Source organism: Natator depressus, chromosome 13 (genome assembly GCF_965152275.1).
Source record: "Natator depressus isolate rNatDep1 chromosome 13, rNatDep2.hap1, whole genome shotgun sequence".
Taxonomy (NCBI): domain Eukaryota; kingdom Metazoa; phylum Chordata; order Testudines; family Cheloniidae; genus Natator; species Natator depressus.
The window spans coordinates 32,316,088-32,335,437 of NC_134246.1; the positions used below are offsets into that span (position 1 = coordinate 32,316,088).

Consider the following 19,350-nt stretch of genomic DNA (forward strand, 5'->3'; position numbering starts at 1 on the left):
CCTGCTGGCCCCTGGGGTTTCCCAGTTTGTGGCCCAGGGTAGCTTGGGGGGTGGGAACGGGGATCCCAGTTTGGGGGGGCTCAGAGCCTGAAGACAGCAGGGCCAATGCTGCACCCCAGCAGGGCATTGGTGGCTTCCAGGCACTCGCTCAGCCAGGGTCCTGAAACAAGTGGGGATGGGTCAGGGGGGGAGACATCAGCCAGGGAAACGGGACGGGGGGGGGACACCAGCTGAGGAATGGTGTAGTGAGGGTTGGGGGGGAGACACCAGCCCAGGAAACGGAGGGGGGGGTGCTTCAGGGGGGAGACACAAGCCAAAGGAACAGGGCCGGGCTTGGGGGCAAAGGGCAGAGAGCACACAGAGCGTGGGGGACTGGCACGGGGGACAGGGGAGTAAAGGTGCTGGGGGCTGGGCATGGAGACCCCGGACGGGGATTGACACAGGGAGATGCTGGGGATAGGGGCTCTCGAGGGCTGGGCTATGGGGCCCTGGGGAGCAGGGTTGGGGCTCTGGGCTGTGGGGTTTCCATACCCCTGACCCCCTAGCCCTATCTCACCTGCTCGCCCCTGCACCCAGCCCACAGCCTTTGCCTCCAGCAGCTCCCACTCGTCGCGCTGCCCTGTGGCCCAGCCGTGCAGCCAGACCACCGTCAGCACCGTGGCCCAGATGCCAGGGGGCACGTCCGGGGGTGGGGGGTAGAGAAACAGCCTGAGACAGTGCCTGGCCTGAGGACCCCTCCTGCCCCCCCGAATGCTGCCCCTTCCCCCTGCCCTGTGGACCCCCCTGCACCCCTGAGTGCTGCCCCCCATCCCTCCACCCTGGGGACCCCCCCAGCGCTGTCCCCATCCCCCTGCCCTGGGAACCCCCCAATCGAGCGCTCTCTCCTCAGACTCAGAGGGTTCCCAGCTCTAGCACCGTGGACCCCCTACCCAGATGCCCAGTGCCATGCCCAGGGGATAGGGAGACAGCCTCAGAGAGGGCCTGGCCTGGGCCTCCCCATGTCCACCATGCCCAGCTCTGGGGCATCTTGATCCAATGCTCCAACCCCCTGTTTGGGGGTTCCCGGCCCCCTGCTCTAGGCCCATCTCACCCACTGGGCTCCAGGTTCAAGGGTCATTTGAGCCAGTTGCCCTCAGACCCACCCCCCCAAGCCTGGGTCACCCCCAGTCTCATCTGGGAGCAGAGAACAGGCTCAACTCATGGCACCTGAGCCCCATCTCTCTCCTCCTCTCCTCTGTCCCTGTCCCCTCCCACACTCACCTGACTGGGCATCCTCCCCCTGGCGTCGGTCTAACTCACCCCCAGCACGGTGGCCAGCCAGGGGTCCAGGTCCCATGAGCCGTCGACATTCTGCAGAGACACCAGCCTCAGCAGGGAAGACTCCTCTGGTGCCCACTCTAGGGAGAGATGTGGGAAGATGGGGCTGGGACATGGTTACAGAAGAGTGACATGGCCTGTCCAGGCTGAGGGACAGCCTACAACCTTAACTGTGAGCCTCCGTGCATCCTTAACTCTGCCTCATCCATGGGCGTCCTTTACCTGCTTCTCAGCACCCTTAACTCTGCCCCTTCCTGCACCCATGGGATGACAATTAATTTGCAGTTGGAGTTGGGAACCAAATTCCCTTGGGCCCCTGTGAATGTCCCAGCCCCCGCTATTAATCCCACTACCCCAGGGTATTTCTCAAACACAATCTGACCCCGGGACCATCCCACACTACAACCTGTGAAACAAACCTATGTCCGGGGAAACACACAAGCATCCAAGGGTGTAGGGGAGACGGGATGTTACAGAGTCTATATGATAGTATAGCCATACCTGGGCCAGGGTTGTGGGGCAGAGTTAAGGTTACCTGGGCTACAGCAACTTTGTATTTCCAGACTCTTCCAATTCAGGTTTTAAGGGTAGCCTTAACTTTAAAATTTCTGCCTTTCGTGGGCTTCTTCGTTTACAAACCAGACTGTGCCGACCATGATCTGTGCCCCTGAACTCACCTGTACAAACATCAAAGCCTGGGCCCAGCTTCACAAGGTATTTTTGTCTGGGAGTTTAGCTGTGTGTCCATTTCAGAGAAAACTGCTCAGTGACATTTCTGCTACTAAAAAATGACTGATTTGCCCCCTACACCCTGCCCAGTTTCCCTCCCCCTCTTCCCGCCCCCCCCCAGCTCAGCGATATAAACTCACAACCCAAATTCCAGTTTCACAGAGTTTTTTGCCTGGAAGTTTCCTTATTTTTTATTTATTTTGTTGCAAGATAATTTGCGTCACGACACTTAAAAAACCCAGCTGTGGATTCCACCTCCCCCAGTGTCTGTTTTGCCCAGGAAGTTCCTTCACTTTCTGTGTAGCCGTTAAACACTTGCCCAGCTCCGGGACCGTCAGGGCATGTCTGTCTCAGACCCAAGGAAGCGTCATCCTGGCGTTTGCCGCCCGCCCCGAGTCCTGACTCCCAACCCCGTCTCCCAACTCACCTTCCTGGGATGCGGTCTCCGGGGGGGGCACCGTGTTTGCAGGCCTTCCTGCCCTTGCATCGGGGGCCCCCTGGATGAGCTCTGGGAGGCAGCAGAACCAGGACAGGCACTTCCGAGGGAGGCGAGGGCTGGTGCTGGACTTTGGGAGCTTCTCGCTGTCAGGGAGTTCCTGGGCGATGCTCTGGATCTGCTCCCCACGAAGCCAGGGAGGACTCTGGGGGAGCCTCCTCTCTGTGAGCAGCCCGTCTGCAGGACACACAGCTCCCACAGCTTCCACCTTCCTGGGTGTGACCTCGGAGCATCCAGCATCCTCTGCCCCTCCGTGCACTTCCCTCAGCGAGTCCGCCCAGGCAGGGTCCTGGGGAAGCCAGAGGGTCCTGCCCCCCAACTCCGCAGTCAGACGTGACTCTTAGCCAGCCAGTAAAACAGAGGTTTATTAGATGACAGGAACATGGTCTAAAACAGAGCTTGTAGGTGCAGAGAACAGGACCCCTCAGCCGGGTCCATTTTGGGGGTCAGTGAGCCAGACAACCAAGTCTGCACTTCACTCCATGTCCCCAGCCAGCCCGAAAGTGACTCACCCTCCGGCCCCCCCTCCTCTGGGCTTTGTCCCTTTCCCGTGCCAGGAGGTCACTTGATTCCTTTGTTCTCCAACCCTTTAGCTCTCACCTTGCGGGGGGGGAGGGGGGGAAGGTTCCAGGCCATCAATTGCCAGGAGACAGAGTGTCGGCCATTTGTGTACACTGGCCCTTTGCTCTGCAACAATACACCCCCTTATCCCACCACCTAGAGACTTAAGAAATGCGTAGGGGAAACTGAGGCACCCCTACAGTATTCAGACGAAACAGTAAGAACAGTCCCACTTCGTCACACGTGCGCAAGGTGAAGGAGGTGCAGCGTTGGTTGCCTTCGGCCAGGCGAACAACTCCGGTGAAGGCGCACGGCGCAACGTACAGCAAATGGCCTGCCATCAAATCGAACTCTAGGGACCAGACGGTCAGAGAGATGGACAGACAGGTGGACATGCAGACAGACAGAGACAAGCTAAGGGATGGAAGCGAAATCCTCCCGCCGCTCCCCCCGGCACCTAGAGCCAACACGCCACTGGGACCCCTCCTCCCTGCCCCCAGCTGGGACCCCACCCACACCCAGCCCCATCCTCCTCTCCCCTTAGCTCCCTCAGAGTCAGAATCCCCCCCAGCCCCTTCCCCCCAGGCTGGGACCCCCTGGATACAGCTGCTCCCTGCAGCTTCCCCCTAGCTGGGACCCCTCTTCCAGCCCCAGGGGATGTGGGGGGTGGGTGCTGCGCCCCATGGATGAGGGCAGGACACTGGGGGACGAGAGGCCCCTGCTAGCCAGGCTTGCTCATGCCAGCAATATGCCTGCCCCCCGGTCCCTGCTTCTGTCTAGGTCAGTCTGCCTGTCTCATGGGGTCTGTTTGTCTGTCTCCGTCTTCCTGTCTGGGTCCATCTGTCTGATTCTCGGTCTCTGCCCCTGTCTGTTTGGGTCTCTGATTCTGGGTCTGTCCGTATGTCTGCCTGTCCACCCCACAGGCCCCGCTCTCCCAGCTGGCAGGAGCCAGGCCCCGCAGGCTGCCCCCCATCTCACCGGGCCAGCGCCCGCTGCTCTCCTCCTGCCCTGGGGCTGGGAGCACTGGGTTCACCCTCGGGGGCAGGGAGGGTCCAGCAGAGCCACACAGTAGCTGGGGCAAGGAGGGGGGAAAGGGACATTAGCCCATATCCACGATGCCTCCCCATGCATCCAGGTCACCCCCCCAACACTGGGATCACCCTTGCTGGGATCTCTCCCGCAATTCCCCTGCCAGTGCCAGGTTCCACACACACACACCCCAGCCCCAGGTTCCCCTCCCACCTGAGACCCCTCCCCCCCACCCCGATGCCAGGATCCCTGACCCCTCCGGGGTTACCTGCCAGCGGGATGTCCCGTCTCACCAGTGGCCCCTGCACCGGCTGCCCCTGCTCCGTGTCCACCCCCACGTAGGCCGTGAGGGAGCAGACGACCCCCGAGCTCAGGCCGGTCTCCAGCGCCCGGCACCGGTCCCCCTCCGACCTGGCCTCCACGGCCCCTTCCAGTTCCAGCAGCAGCGACTTGGATGCCAGCCGGTAAACGGGCAGCCTGTACTGGGGACAGACAGTCATGGGGTGAGCCCCGGACGCCTGGGTTTCAGCCATGCAGGGAGGGGAGCAGGGGCTAGTGGGATAGTGTATTGGAGTGGGGGGGAGGGAGCCAGGACTCCTGGGTTCTATCCTGGCTCTGGGAGGGGAGTGGGGTCTAGTGGTTACAGCAGGGGGACTGGGAACCAGGACTCCTGCTTCCCTCTGTGAGCTGAGGTAGGTTCCCTCCTGTTCCTGTCCTGTTGGGGGTGGGGATGTGGGGAGCAGGAACCAGCTACCTGGGGGTGATAGGAGCCATGGGAGTGTTGCTGTCACCTATCTCCATCCTGTGGCTGTAGGGGGAACTGCAGCGTCTCCCTTGTAGGTCTGGTCCTGGATGCGGTACTGCAGGGTGACGCCCCCCACAGCAGTGCCTGGCGGCTGCAGGCAGAGAAAGGGGGTCAGAGGTGGAGTGCAAGGTGGGAGAAGATGCCTGGGGACCCCCCAGACCCAGGTTACAAAACCAAGGGGGTAAATACGCCCAACTAACAGCAGCTGGGGGGCTGCCTAGTCAGCCTACTGGCCATCAGTAGGGTCCGGAGTTAACGATCCTGACTGAGATCAACTCAGTTGGGGTAGCACAGAGACCCCCAGCCCAAAGGCCATCATTACAGATCAGCATTACCACACAGGAAGAGGTGGGAGGTTCCAGAATCAGTCACTGACCCCGAGTCCTGGGGACGCCTTCGGAGGGGGGCCGGGGCCTTGCTCTCTCACCTGGGGCTGCCCGCGGAGCTGGACGTAGATGAGGCACCGCTGCCCAGGGAAGATCACCTCGGCCCCGGCCCAGCAACGCCGCCTCCATCCCGGGGGGCAGATCCCAGCTCAGCAAGATCTCGGTCATGGCTGGCTGCAGGGCCCACTTCAGAGACTGCAGTGCCTGCAGCAGAGACTGGCACACTGGGGCCAGGAGGCTTGGGTCCGATCCCTGGTCTTGGAGACGAGTGGGGGCTGGTGGGTTAGAGCAGGGTCGGGGAGGAGCCCACACTCCTGGGTTCTCTCCCATCTCTGGGAGGGGAGTGGGGTCTAGGGGTTAGAGCCAGGGGGCTGGGAGCCAGGACTCCTGGGTTCTCTCCTGGCTTTGGAAGGGGAGTGGGGTCTGGAGGGTTAGAGCAGGAGGGGGAGGGGGGAGCCTGGACTCCTGGGTTCTCACCTTGGGCTGCATGTGGTCCTGGCCCGTGATTAACTCAGCACTGCTCCCTGCTGCCCGGGCAATGCCTTTGATCAGAGCCGTGGAGGCCCCAGCCCTGATGCCAAAGGAGAAGCACCTGCAGGGTGGCAGAGTCCAGGGGGGTCAGAGCAGTTGAAGAGGGGCCAGTAGGGCTGGCAGGGCTGGAGGACGGGGCTCGGGGGGCAGGGTTGGGGTTTGCTTGGGGGAACAGTTGGGGCGCCAGTGGGGGGCAGAGTTGGAAGAGCGCTGGGGGGGGCAGGTGCCCCATTACCTGTGGGCCTCCCAGTGACGCTGCACCTCGGTGATGATGTCCTTGGTGTTCCCCACCTCCCCGTCCGTGAAAACAAACAGTGGGCAGGGGAAAGACGCAGTCAGAACCAGGGATCCCAAATCCCTCTGGAGACACCCTCTCCCCCTGGGAATGGGGACAGCCCCCCAAGAGCCTGCCCCACTGACCCCCCTCCCAAACACCCCCAGCCCCATGAGACCCCCAGCCCCCCCATAGCTCCCTCCCTCCTCTCCCAGAGATCTCCCCTGCGGGGGCTGGCAGACAGGGACCCTGACCTTCTTCCCTGTCTCTAACTGTGACCCCAACCCCCATCTGTCACCTCTTCCCTGGCCCCTGGAGACACTAACCCACCCAACTGCTGTGGGCACCTTTCTGGGAGCTCCCTTCTGACCCCACAACATGCCCTCCCTGCACCTTGGCTGCAGGGTGCCCCCAGAGCTGAGTGCAGCACCCAGAGCTGCCCCCCAGCTCTATACAGAGGTGCCCTGCCCCGGCTCTTGCCTGACATGTCCTGCTTACGCCCCCTGGGGCATCAGCCAATGTCCCACCCCGAGCCCCACCCCAAATCCCCCATCAGCTGCCCCCATGGCTCCTCTCTGAGGGTCTTCCCCCACCCCCCGGAACAGCCTCCCAAGGGGAGCGGCGGGAGATTGTGGGGGGGGTGAGCCATATCTGGGAGGCCAGGTGCAGAAGGGCTGTGATGGTGCATGGCCCATAGTGACAGCTGAGGGCAACCATCCCCGGCTAGGGACAGGGCACTAGGTGGGGGGGAGGGGGGGGCTCGGAGTCACTTCAGAGAATCCTTTCCAGGGGCTGGCTGGAGGGTCTCACCCCCACGCTCGGGGCTCACTGACCCCCACATGTGGGGTGGAGGGGTGGGGAAGGGACTTTCCTGCTTCAGATGGGCAGAGACCCTGGGGGGTTCGTCTCCCTTGGCAGCCAGGGCCCTGGAGTAATTAGGGGGGCTCTGTGACCCAACGTCTGTACCTCAGGGCTTGGGAGCTTGGTGACAGCCACAGGGGCTGGGCCTGTCAAGGGTGGGGCGAGAGACTGTCACTGGAGGGGCGAGGGACTGGGACTGTGATGAGGGGGGGCATGAGGAGAGGGACGGGCTGTCATTGGGGGGGGCATAGGGAATACAAGGGGCTGGCATAGGGGGGCCCCGAGGGGCTGGGTATGTCACGGGAAGGCATGGGGGGGAGTATGGGGGCTGGCTGGGGGGGAACACGACGGGCTGGGCCTGTCTCGGGGGGCTGTCATGGCGGCTGGGGCTGCCACGGCGGCTGGGGCTGCCATGGAGGGGGCATGAAGAGCTGGGGCTGCTGGGGGGGGGCAGGACTGAGGCTGCCATGGGGGGGTGAGGGGAGGGCAAAGAGCTGTCTTGGGAGGGGCAGGGGTAAGGGGCTGCCATGGGGGGCAGGGGAGCAAGGGGCTGCCACAGGGGGGAGAGGGGCAAGGGACTACAGCTGTCACGGGGGTGGGGTGGGGTGAGGGCAAGGGGCTGGGGCCAGATGAGATGATCAGGACAGTCCCTTCTGGCCTGAAAGTGTCTGAGTTTATCTCCCCAGCCCCATTTCCTTCTGAGACCCCCCCCAACCCTCCTCGGCTCCCCCAGCCCCTTTTCGACCACCCCGGGACATCCTGTGGCTGCCCTCCTGCCCCCCAGCCCCACTCCACTCCCTTGGGACAACGTGCTGCTGGCCCCCTTTCCCGCAGCTCCTGTCCGACCCCCGGGATGCCGTGCGGCTGCCCCCCTGCCCCCCAGCTTGTGTCGGAGCACCCGGGATGCCCTGCGGCTGCCCACAGGGCTCTCAGCTCCTCTCTAACCACCCCACCCTGCCCCGGGACACCCTGCAGCTGCCTTCAGCACCTGGTGTGGGTGCCCATCCAGGCAGGGGCTGCAGTAAATGGTTCGTAGCGGTGCCAAGATCTCAGTGCCCCCCAGGTTGGCCTGCAGCTTCTGGATGCGCTGCAGGGACTCAGCCATGGTCTGCTGGGTGTATCCCACACTCTGCCTGAGGGGGGCGCCGAGGGGTCAGGGGGCGGGATAGCTGGAGCCGGGAACACCCTGACCCCAGCCAGCCCTGCCCCCAACTCATACCGCCCCCCCACCCTGCCCTCCTGACTCACGGGTAGAAGGACTCGAAGAGAGACCCAAAACCATATATGTTGAAATAACAGTCCAGGGGCAAACTCTTTAAAAGCAGGACCAGGGTCTCCTGGGGTTGGACAGATGGACGGAGTCACCCCCAAGGGCCCAGCCAGCAGGGCTGGTGCAAGGATGTTTCACGCCCTAAGTGCAACTTCCACCTTGCTCCCCCCTGCTCCGCCCTGAGGCGTCCCTCCTGTGGCAGCTCCCCGCCCCTCGGCCTGGGGACATGGAAAGATGGTTTGTCTCTAGTAGCTGAATGTGTATATTTGGTCACAGGAAAGAATAGTAATCCCACCAGTAGCTATCTGAGCAGAGAGGCAGTATACAATATGTCTGCTGCTATAACAATCCATTTTTGTGGAAAATAATATTTTAAGGAAATTTTGTTTATGATCATGAAATAGCACAACCTTGGTAAACAAGTGACAAAAGAGGGAATATCCATTTGGCATATTTTAAAAAGAATTCTTGCATTTAAAGACTCTAAAATATATGTGTGCAGATAAAATTGAAAATATGCACACAGTGCACTTAGAAAAGAGATGTTACATGATAAAAGTTTTGTATTACTTTGATTCATATGTAAGCAGAGTCAGGACGAGCTCCACCCTGACATCTAGTGGTGAGTTGTGACAAGTTGTGGAAAAGAACTTTGGGGGCTGATCTCATTTGCATAGGCACACCCACCCTGCCTAGCATGAGCCCATAGCTGCCCAAATGGTCACTTTGGCTGCTGTGGGATCCCCAGTGTCTCTGTTATTGGGGAAGGAAGAATACATTGTTATCCTGATTATGTGAGTGAAGGACAGTGGAACTGTACTTGGCCTTTTGTTATGATGGAGGGACTCGCCATCAACTAAGTAGCACTCGCTAGGCAAGGGACATGGGTTTCAAAACTCAGTGAATTGAGAGAGAGGCTGGGGACAGGTGTTAGTACCTGGTGGTGTGGGCACTTTGTGAGGGCCTGAAACAGCAATTGTATCACCTTCTCTCTCTAATGTAGAATATCAGAGCTAATTTTGGGCCTATTAAGAGTCCAGCTATAGGTGCTGAGCTGAATTTGCTTTGGGCTTATGGTGTACAAGCACTGAGGCTCCCACTGCTACAAGCTGAAATCACTAAAGAGCTAAAATTACTGAGCATTGTGTTAAGTAGGGGGGAGCCTGAAGATATATTGCTTGGAGCGGAGCAGAAAGGAGCGGAGCAGAGCAGTTCGTGGGATGGCTGGAGCAGCCCATGGACTGGCTGGTGGAGCAGTTCACGGGATGGGGGGAGCTGCTTGTGGGACAGCAAGTGGAGCTGTTCGTGGGACAGCTGGTGGAGTGGGGCGGGGCGGGGCGGAGCGGAGCGGATTGGAGTGAAGCCCTATGGAGCGGTGGGGCAGTCCGCTTCGGATCATGTAAGGTGCCCCTTACCTCACACACACACACTCACTCACTCACACTCTCTCTCTCTCTCTCTCTCTCTCTCTCACTCTCACTTTCATCCAGACTGAGGAGTAACACTCTGCAAATGAACTTTTGAACTCTGGGGCTGGGCTTGTGGGTTGTTGGACTTTTGGGACTTTGGGTGATCTTTGGGTTGCTGGACTCGAGATGTTTGGCTTGTTGGACTCAAGAACCAGAGGGAAAGGACATGGCCCAATCTGCTGGGGTGGGTCTTTGCTCATGGTTTGGTTGATGAACCCTAGTTGTGGTGTTTTCCCAATTTAATGCTGATGTCGTTTACCTCATGTTATTAAAGATTTTCTGCTACACCGAGATTCTGTGCTTGCGAGAGGGGAAGTATTGTCTCTTTGAGGCGCCCAGGGGTGTGTGTGTAAGATTTTCCCAGGTAACTGGGTGGGGGCTCGAGCCGGTTTTGCATTTGTTTTGTTGAGAGGGAACCCCTGTGTACTGAACCCGGCCCTTGCTGCTATCAACTCGGCCTGGTAGAAGGGTTACACATATATTTTATTTTATTTTTTAACTGGGCTTGTTGAGTTCCCTAACTGAACATTTACAGGGAAAGCAATTTAATTTTAAAGGGCAGTCTGTCTCACATGCAATTAGTGGATTTAGTCAAGGCTTCTTTACTTCTGGTTTTTGAGCAACAGACTCCACTTTGTCATTTTCTTATTTTTAAAAAAATCATTACAGTTCTTCCTTTTTAAAGTGAATTAAACAAGGATGTTTTACCTCCTTTACTGATGTCAATTCATCACACGTTTATCTGCACAGAGAAGATTTGGCTATAAAAATATAGTACTTCTCTTTGTGCATCATGTCATGTTTTAGGACGGGTTAAATAACAGTGGCGAGCAGGATATTGCCACAGTGAAAACATCTTGCATTTCAAACATTTGGAATCTATTAACTTTACAGTCTCCTTTCCTTGAGAAGGTGTCATGTCAGTTTCCCTAACCTCAGAATTGTGTTACAAGAGTTGAACTCATGGCTGGTTAGCAGAGTACTGTAAATACTACTTCATACTGCTGGAATTTGTCAGTGTAATTGTTGTAACTTCATATGTCTGCTGTTTGGTGGTTTGTTTTTTTTTAATATACTGAGTGCTGATTGATTGTGCTTATGCTAGAAAAGTAATTTTACCCTAGTTATGCACAGGGATAGTTTTATTTATTTTTAAAAAAAAATACATATATGCCATTGGAAAGTGTTCAACCTCAATACGTGAGCATAAGACTGTTAAAGTATCTTTAAAAAATCCACACTGGAACTGTCATAGGGTAGGTAGAAATAAAACTGCCCAATCCAAATCATGCACATTATCAACCTATTCCAAGTCAGAATAAAACAGTACTGGTTTTGGAAGGCATGTGCTGTAGTGGTCAGAGTTGTAGTGAGAGAGTTAAGAAAACTTGGTTTTAATTTCCACTTTTTTCAACTTAAGCAATTTGACTGTGGTCACATCACATAACCACCATTCAGTGTTTGTCTACCTGGTTGTAGACTAGCTAGGATACCTAACCTCTAGGAGTGTTATGAGGTTGACTAGTTGGTGTCTGACTTTGATACCCTTGGTATGAAAGAATGTAAGGACAAAGACTATTACATTACAGTACTTTTCTAAATAAATCTACAAAGGAGTATATCCAGGAATTGGACAGCTGAGACACCATCTCGACTTTAATCTAAATTTGTCAAAGCAGTCACATCATGTGCATCAATGTGTAGTTCATAGAATCATAGAATATCAGGGTTGGAACGGACCTCAGGAGGTCATCTAGTCCAACCCCCTGCTCAAAGCAGGACCAATCCCCAACTAAATCATCCCAGCCAGGGCTTTGTCAAGCCTGACCTTAAAAATATCTAAGGAAGGAGATTCCACCACCTCCCTAGGTAACGCATTCCAGTGTTTCACCACCCTCCTAGTGGATATTAGGAAAATCTTTTTCAACCTAAACCTCCCCCACTTCAACTTGAGACCATTACTCCTTGTTCTGTCATCAGCTACCACTGAGAACAGTCTAGATCCATCCTCTTTGGAACCCCCTTTCAGGTAGTTGAAAGCAGCTATCAAATCCTCCCTCATTCTTCTCTTCCGCAGACTAAACAATCCCAGTACCCTCAGCCTCTCCTCATAATAGTCATGTGTTCCAGTCCCCTCATCATTTTTGTTGCCCTCCGCTGGACTCTCTCCAATTTTTCCACATCCTTCTTGTAGTGTGGGGCCCAAAACTGGACCCCGTACTCCAGATGAGGCCTCACCAATGTCGAATAGAGGGGAACGATCACGTCCCTCGATCTGCTGGCAATGCCCCTACATATACATCCCAAAATGCCATTGGCCTTCTTCGCAACAAGGGCACACTGTTGACTCATATCCAGCTTCTCATCCACTGTAACCCCTAGGTCCTTTTCCGCAGAACTGCTGCTGAGCCATTCGGTCCCTAGTCTGTAGCGATGCATGGGATTCTTCTGTCCTAAGTGCAGGACTCTGCACTTGTCCTTGTTGAACCTCATCAGATTTCTTTTAGCCCAATCCTCTAATTTGTCTAGGTCCCTCTGTATCCTATCCCTAACCTCCAGCGTATCTACCTCTCCTCCCAGTTTAGTGTCATCTGCAAACTTGCTGAGGGTGCAATCCACACCATCCTCCAGATCATTTATGAAGATATTGAACAAAACCAGCCCCAGGACCGACCCTTGGGGCACTCCACTTGATACCGGCTGCCAACTAGACATGGAGCCATTGATCACTACCCGTTGAGCCCGACAGTCTAGCCAACTTTCTATCCACCTTATAGTGCATTCATCCAGCCCATACTTCTTTAACTTGCTGGCAAGAATACTGTGGGAGACCGTGTCAAAAGCTTTGCTAAAGTCAAGGAACAACATGTCCACCGCTTTCCCCTCATCCACAGAGCCAGTTATCTCGTCATAGAAGGCAATTAGATTAGTCAGGCATGACTTGCCCTTGGTGAATCCATGCTGACTGTTCCTGATCACTTTCCTCTCCTCCAAGTGCTTCAGCATTGATTCCTTGAGGACCTGCTCTATGATTTTTCCAGGGACTAAGATGAGGCTGACTGGCCTGTAGTTTCCAGGATCCTCCTTCTTCCCTTTTTTAAAGATGGGCACTACATTAGCCTTTTTCCAGTCGTCTGGGACTTCCCCCGATCACCATGAGTTTTCAAAGATAATGGCCAATGGCTCTGCAATCACATTCGCCAACTCCTTAAGCACTCTTGGATGCAGCACATCCGGCCCCATGGACTTGTGCTCGTCCAGCTTTTCTAAATAGTCCCGAACCGCTTATTTCTCCACAGAGGGCTGGTCACCTCCTCCCCATGCTGTGCTGCCCAATGCAGTAGTCTGGGAGCTGACCTTGTTTGTGAAGACAGAGGCAAAAAAAGCATTGAGTACATTAGCTTTTTCCACATCCTCTGTCACTAGGTTGCCTCCCTCATTCAGTAAGGGGCCCACACTTTCCTTGGCTTTCTTCTTGTTGCTAACATACCTGAAGAAACCCTTCTTGTTACTCTTAACATCTCTTGCTAGCTGCAACTCCAGGTGTGATTTGGCCTTCCTGATTTCACTCCTGCATGCCCGAACAATATTTATATACTCATCCCTGGTCATATGTCCAACCTTCCACTTCTTGTAAGCTTCTTTTTTGTGTTTAAGATCAGCAAGGATTTCACTGTTAAGCCAAGCTGCCATATTTACTATTCTTTCTACACATCGGGATGGTTTGTCCCTGTAACCTCACTAAGGATTCTTTAAAATACAGCTAGCTCTCCTGGACTCCTTTCCCCCTCATGTTATTCTCCCAGGGGATCCTGCCCATCAGTTCCCTGAGGGAGTCAAAGTCTGCTTTTCTGAAGTCCAGGGTCACTGCCTCCCACGTTCCCATCCACTTTAGCTTCCGCTACTAATTCTTCCCGGTTTGTGAGCAGCAGGTCACATAGTTACTTGCAATGTACCAAGACTGAGGGACATAATTTTGTAAGAAGTGGCCTTTGAATCCTCAAGATTTATAATGATCTACATGGCACTTCCAGGAGGAGACACTCCAACACCCCATTATCCAAAGGCTCCTTGATGAACAGTATATCATGAAAAGATTCCACAATGTAGTAAAAACTTGAGAAATATAGAAACGAACTATAATAGCCTGGAACTGTAGAGTCAAAGGGGAGTTGTCTAGCATCTTAGTGGTGGTTTAAATGCTATAGCGATAAGAGCAGTAGAAATACCTAACTGATGAATAAAGGATGTCAGAAATACTCTGTCAGGTAACATTCTGGGAAGCTATAATAAAGCATCATAAGCTAGCAAGGGCAATTTTTTTCATTTTTTTGGATCACTTGTGTGCAACATGGACTGTAGCTCGTGTGCAATGTGATAAGATAAAGTACAGTTGTGCAGAATGAGAGTCCTAGTAGTATGTAGTCTATTGGTAAAACTTACCCTAGTGTGGAGGGCCTGCATAATACCCTCTGCTGCCAATTAAACCCTCAGTTATGTTTTAGGGATGGATAAAATCTATCTATCCCAATATGCCTGGGTTCTTTGGCTGATCTCGATAACACCTCCCTCCCTCTACCAGATTCCATGATCTCTTTCAACATTTCCTGAAGCCAATGTACAAACTTGGCCTCCATTGGCTCCAGCCCAATTTACTTCTGGTTTCCTGACTTCTATGATGTCCAGTAGCTTTGGATACCTTCACCCGCCCGCCCCCCGCTCGGAGCCCTGCGGCAGCTCCCCGCCCCCCACTCCGCCCTGAGGCGTCCCCCCTGCGGCAGCTCCCGCCGGCCCAGCTCACCTCTGCTCCGCCTCCTCCCTGAGCACGCCGCTGCTCCGCTCCGCAGTCGCTGGCAGAGTGGCCCAGGAACTGGCGCTGGGACAGAAGGCTGCCTGAGAAGGCAGGTGGACGACTTGTCTGCTGGGGCATCGTGACCCTGGTGGAGGCAGGGGCCATATAGCGACCTGGCTGGAAGGCTGAGTGACAAAGAGGGGGCATCCCGAGCCAGCTGACAGAAGAGGACACCCAATGGGGTGAGAGCTAATCGCCAGGCCTAGCAGTGAAGGGCAACGAGGTTGAGATTTCCAAAGGGCCGAGTGGAGGAGGACGGCCATAGCCAGCCACGTGGCAGTGAAAGGCGGTGTGTGATGGCACTCATAGGTGTGGGCAGCACATTTCATTAGGGTGTGCACCCAGGGAGCTCTGCCCTAGCCCCGCCCCCGCCCTCCCCCCATCCACTCCCTCCCACTTCCTGCCCCCTGACTGCCCCCCTCAGAACTCCCAACCCCCCCCACTGTAACTGCCTCCCTAGGACCCTACCCCCTACCTGTCCCCTGACTGCCCCGACCCTTATCCACACCCTCGCCCCCAGATAGACCCCCGGGACTCCCACACCTATCCAACCACTCCCCGCCCCCTGACAGGACCCCCAGAACTCCCGACCCCTCCAACTCCCCCGCTCCCTGCCTGCCCTGACCCCTCTCCACACCCCCACCCTGATAGGCCCACCCGAGAACCCCTGACCCCTCCAACCCCCCCTCCTTGTCCCCTGACTGCCCCCTCCAGAGACCCCCCCACCCCCTAATCACCCCCCAGGACTCCACCAACTATCCAACCCCACTGACCCGACTGCCCCAACCCCTAGCCACACCCCTGCCCCTTGACAGACCCCCTGGGACTCCCACGGCCTATCCGACGCCCCCATTCCCCATCCCCTGTCTGCCCCCGAGACCCTCTGGGCCATATCCAACCCCCCCGGCCCAGTCCCCTTACCACACCGCTGCTCAGAACAGAGTCCCCACCAAATCCCACCCAGTCAGGGTTCCCTCCCCACTCTGAACTCTAGGGTACAGATGTGGGGACCCGCATGAAAGACCCCCTAAGCTTATTCTACCAGTTTAGGTTAAAAACTCCCCAAGCACAAATTCGCCCTTGTACCTTGGGTTTAGGTAACGCTGCCACCACCAAGTGATTTTAACAAAGAATCATGGAAAAGGACCACTTGGAGTCCTCTTCCCCCAACAATCCCCCCAAGCCCTTACTCCCCCTTTCCTGGGGAGGCTTGAGAATAATATCCTAACCAATTGGTTACAAAATTATCAAAGACCCAAACTCCTGGGTCTTGGAACAATGGAAAAATCAGTCAGGTTCTTAAAAGAAGGATTTTATTTAAAGAAAAGGTAACCAAGAATCACCTCTGTAAAATCAGGATGGTAAATACCTTACAGGGTAATCAGATTCAAAACACAGAGGATTCCCCTCGAGGCAAAACTTTAAAGTTACAGAAAACCAGGATAAACCTCCCTCTAGCAAAGGGAAAATTCACAAGTTGAAAACAAAAGGTAATCTAACTCGCCTTGCCTTATTTACTTACTCTTTTTGTCATATAAGAGACTTGTACAGGATGATTTATAGGAGGAGGAGTTTTTTTTGACGTGATGTTTCTCTGCTTTCCCCAGAGAATACATCACAAAGCCTTCCCCCCGCCAAAGATTTGAAAGTATCTTCTTTCCCCATTGGTCCCTTTGGTCAGGTGCCAACCAGGTTATTTGAGCTTCTTAACCCCTTACAGGTAACGAAGAATTCTAGGCTACCCTTAGCTGTATGGTTATGACACCCCCCCGGACATCCCCTTGACCAATGACGTGATGGCACTTACGGGGCGGGCGCAAAGAGCGCCAACCAAGCTGGAGCGCAGTGGTGGAAGAGCGCTATGACTGATGTAAGTCAAGAAAGGTCACATGTAGCGCTGGGGAGGTGGCGATTGGCTGGGCGGGCCAATCGGGGGGGTCACGGTAGCAGCGTGGGGTTTGCTGTGTGACACAATTACAACAACTTTGTGCAGCTGCTGGAAAAGTTTGTACAGGCAACAAATACACACTGCGCGGGCGGGGAAGGGAACCTTGTCACCAGGGGTGGCAGGTTTGTAGAAATGTTGGTGGTGCCCAGAACCCACCAAAGCCCAAACTCTGCCCCAAAAAACTCCACCCCCAACCTGTCCGAGGGTCTGGGAGGGAGTTTGGGTGCGGGAGGTCTAGAGTGCAGGCCCTAGGCTGGGGCAGGGGATTGGGGTGCAGGCTCTGGGAGGGAGTCTGGGGATGGGAGGGGGTGCAGAGGTGAGGGGTGTGGGGTGTGGCTGCAGATGTGGGGTTTGGGGTGTGGGAGAGGCTCAGGGCTAAGGCAGAGGGTTGGAGCGCAGGGGATGAGGTGTTTGAGGTGTTGGAGAGGCTCAGGGCTAAGGCAGGGGGTTGGAGTGCAGGGGGATGAGGGCTCTGGCTGGGACTGGGGATAAGGTGTTTGGGGTGTTGGAGGGGCTCAGGGCTAGGGTAGAGGGTTGAGGGTGCGGTGGGGGGGGTGAAAGCTTTGGCTGGGGGTGGGGCAGGAGTGGGGTGGGGTGGGTTCTGGGGTGGGGCAGGGCTGGGGATGAATTTGGGGTGCAGGCAGGCTGCTCCGGGACAGGGGCCAGAGAGGAGGTCTCCCCCAAGCCCTTTCCCCCCCGGCAGCAGCGAGCTCTGGGGGAAGAGCCCCCCTTTCCCGACCTCCCCAGCAGGACACCCACCGCCACTACTGTCACTGCATGTGCTCCTAGGGCCCCTCTCAGGTCCAGGAATCTCCCTCGTCTCCCGCGTGGTGGGTGCCGGGGGTTCTCCGTGCGCCTCCTCCCCTCCTGTTGCCCCGACTGTAGCCTCACTGGGGGTGAGGGATGGGGCTGCCTCCTTGTCCAGTGTGGGGCAGGAGCGGTGACTGCGGGTGGAGGGGGGCCTGTACTGGTGTAGGGTCCTGCTGGAAAAGGGAAGGGCCTGAGGTGGAAGGGCAGGCTCAGTGTGCCCTGTCAGTCGAGATGGGGGCACTAGGACCCTGCGGCAGCAGTTGCTGCAGGGAGGCAGCATGGAGCTGCAGGGAAGAGGCAGGGATGCTCTGCTCCAGGGCCCGGGGAGGTGTGTGGGGGCAGCAAGAGGGGCCTGGGGCAGCAGGGGGGACTGGGCCCCTGGGCCGACTCCACTCACCCCGCGCCGCTGGGTCCAGCAGCGATGTAAACATGGCTCCACCACCATCACTGCCTGCAACTGCTGCAGCCTCTTCCTCTTCCCGCCGCCAGCGGGGAGGAGCAGCCTTCCCAGCCGGAGCTCAGGGCACTAGGGTGTGCCTGGGCACACCCCGTGCACACGCCTGTGATGGCACTACGGTCAGGGCTCAGTAAGGTGCATTCACAGCCATGTCCTGGTCACTCCAATTTATGGTCCCCACACCACTCTACAGTATTTTGGGGCCCCTGCCCACCCATGGGGGTCTGACCCCCCCACCCCGGTCTCTCCCTAGGTGAGCTCATTTCTGTTGGGGCCTGCCTTGCCATGAGCCAGGGTCTGGGGAGTCCTGCCCCTCTGGATGGGGAGCAGAGAACAGGCAGGCTCGAGGCATGTCCCAAGAACACACTGATGAGAATGGGAGCGCTTGGCACATCAGAAACTGCGGATGGCTGGGTGGAGCCACCTCCATTCTCCCTCCACTTCATACAGTAGCATCGTACAGTATAATAGAGGGCCATGGCAGCTCCACCCTAGCCCAGGTGGGAAGCCCGCTTTGTTTAATGAATGCCTCTTCGAAGTGTTCTAAAACTCAACTGCAGAGGCAGATTGTCTTGAGACTTGCCATGCCTCATGGGAGTGCAGGGTAGGGCTAGTGAGCCAAATATGGGGTCAGTTGAGCCAGGGCTTCCTGAGGTACAGCCCCCGGCAGAGGGGGAAGGGTTTATGTTCGCAGTTTCTAGCAACTTTGAAGTTTGAAACTCACCCTGGGCAACAATCAGAGAATGAACTGTAACCGTCTGGGGAAAACTGCCCCGTCAAGGTGTTTTCTTGCGTGTGTTTTTTTAAATATGATCTGAATCATATTACTGGCTGGTGAATCTTGCCCATATGCTCAGGGTTCAACTGATCGCCATATTTGGGGTCGGGAAGGAATTTTCCTCCAGGGCAGATTGGAAGAGGCCCTGGGGGTTTTTCGCCATCCTCTGTAGCATGGGGCAAGGGTCACTTGCTGCAGGATTCTGCACCTTGAAGTCTTTAAACCATGAATTGAGGACTTCAATAGCTCAGACATAGGTGAGGGGTTTATCGCAGGAGTGGGTGGGTGAGATTCTGTGGCCTGCATTGTGCAGGAGGTCAGACTAGATGATCATAATGGTCCCTTCTGACCTTAATATCTATGAATAGAGCAGATAATTAAGAAGCCACTCAAGTTACTTTTTAAAAGTACAAATGATACCTGTGAATACTCACTGGGAGGGTGCAGGAGTAGATGGGAATAGGGCAGGGGTTCTCAAACTGGGGGTCAGGACCTTTCAGGGGGTCGTGAGGTTATTATATGGGGAGTCATAAGTTGTCAGCCTCCACCCCAAACCCTTCACCTCCAGCCTTTATAATGGTGCTAAATATATAAGAAAGTGTTTTTAATCTATATGGGGGGATCACACTCAGAGGCTTGCTATCTGAAAGGGGTCACCAGTACAAAAGTTTGAGAACCACTGGAATAGGGTTTGGCTCTGCAGTGAGGGGAGGGGGTATGTGATTGGGTGAACTGACCCCTCACTGGATGGGAAAGGATTAACTCCTCACTGTGGGC

General features: G+C 55.8%; 1 pseudogene; it reads right to left on the reverse strand.

The window, feature by feature from the left end:
• Window positions 1-148: 148 nt before the first annotated feature.
• LOC141997681 (von Willebrand factor A domain-containing protein 5A-like) lies at window positions 149-14,658 on the reverse strand (annotated as a pseudogene).
• Between the last annotated feature and the right edge of the window lie 4,692 nt (window positions 14,659-19,350).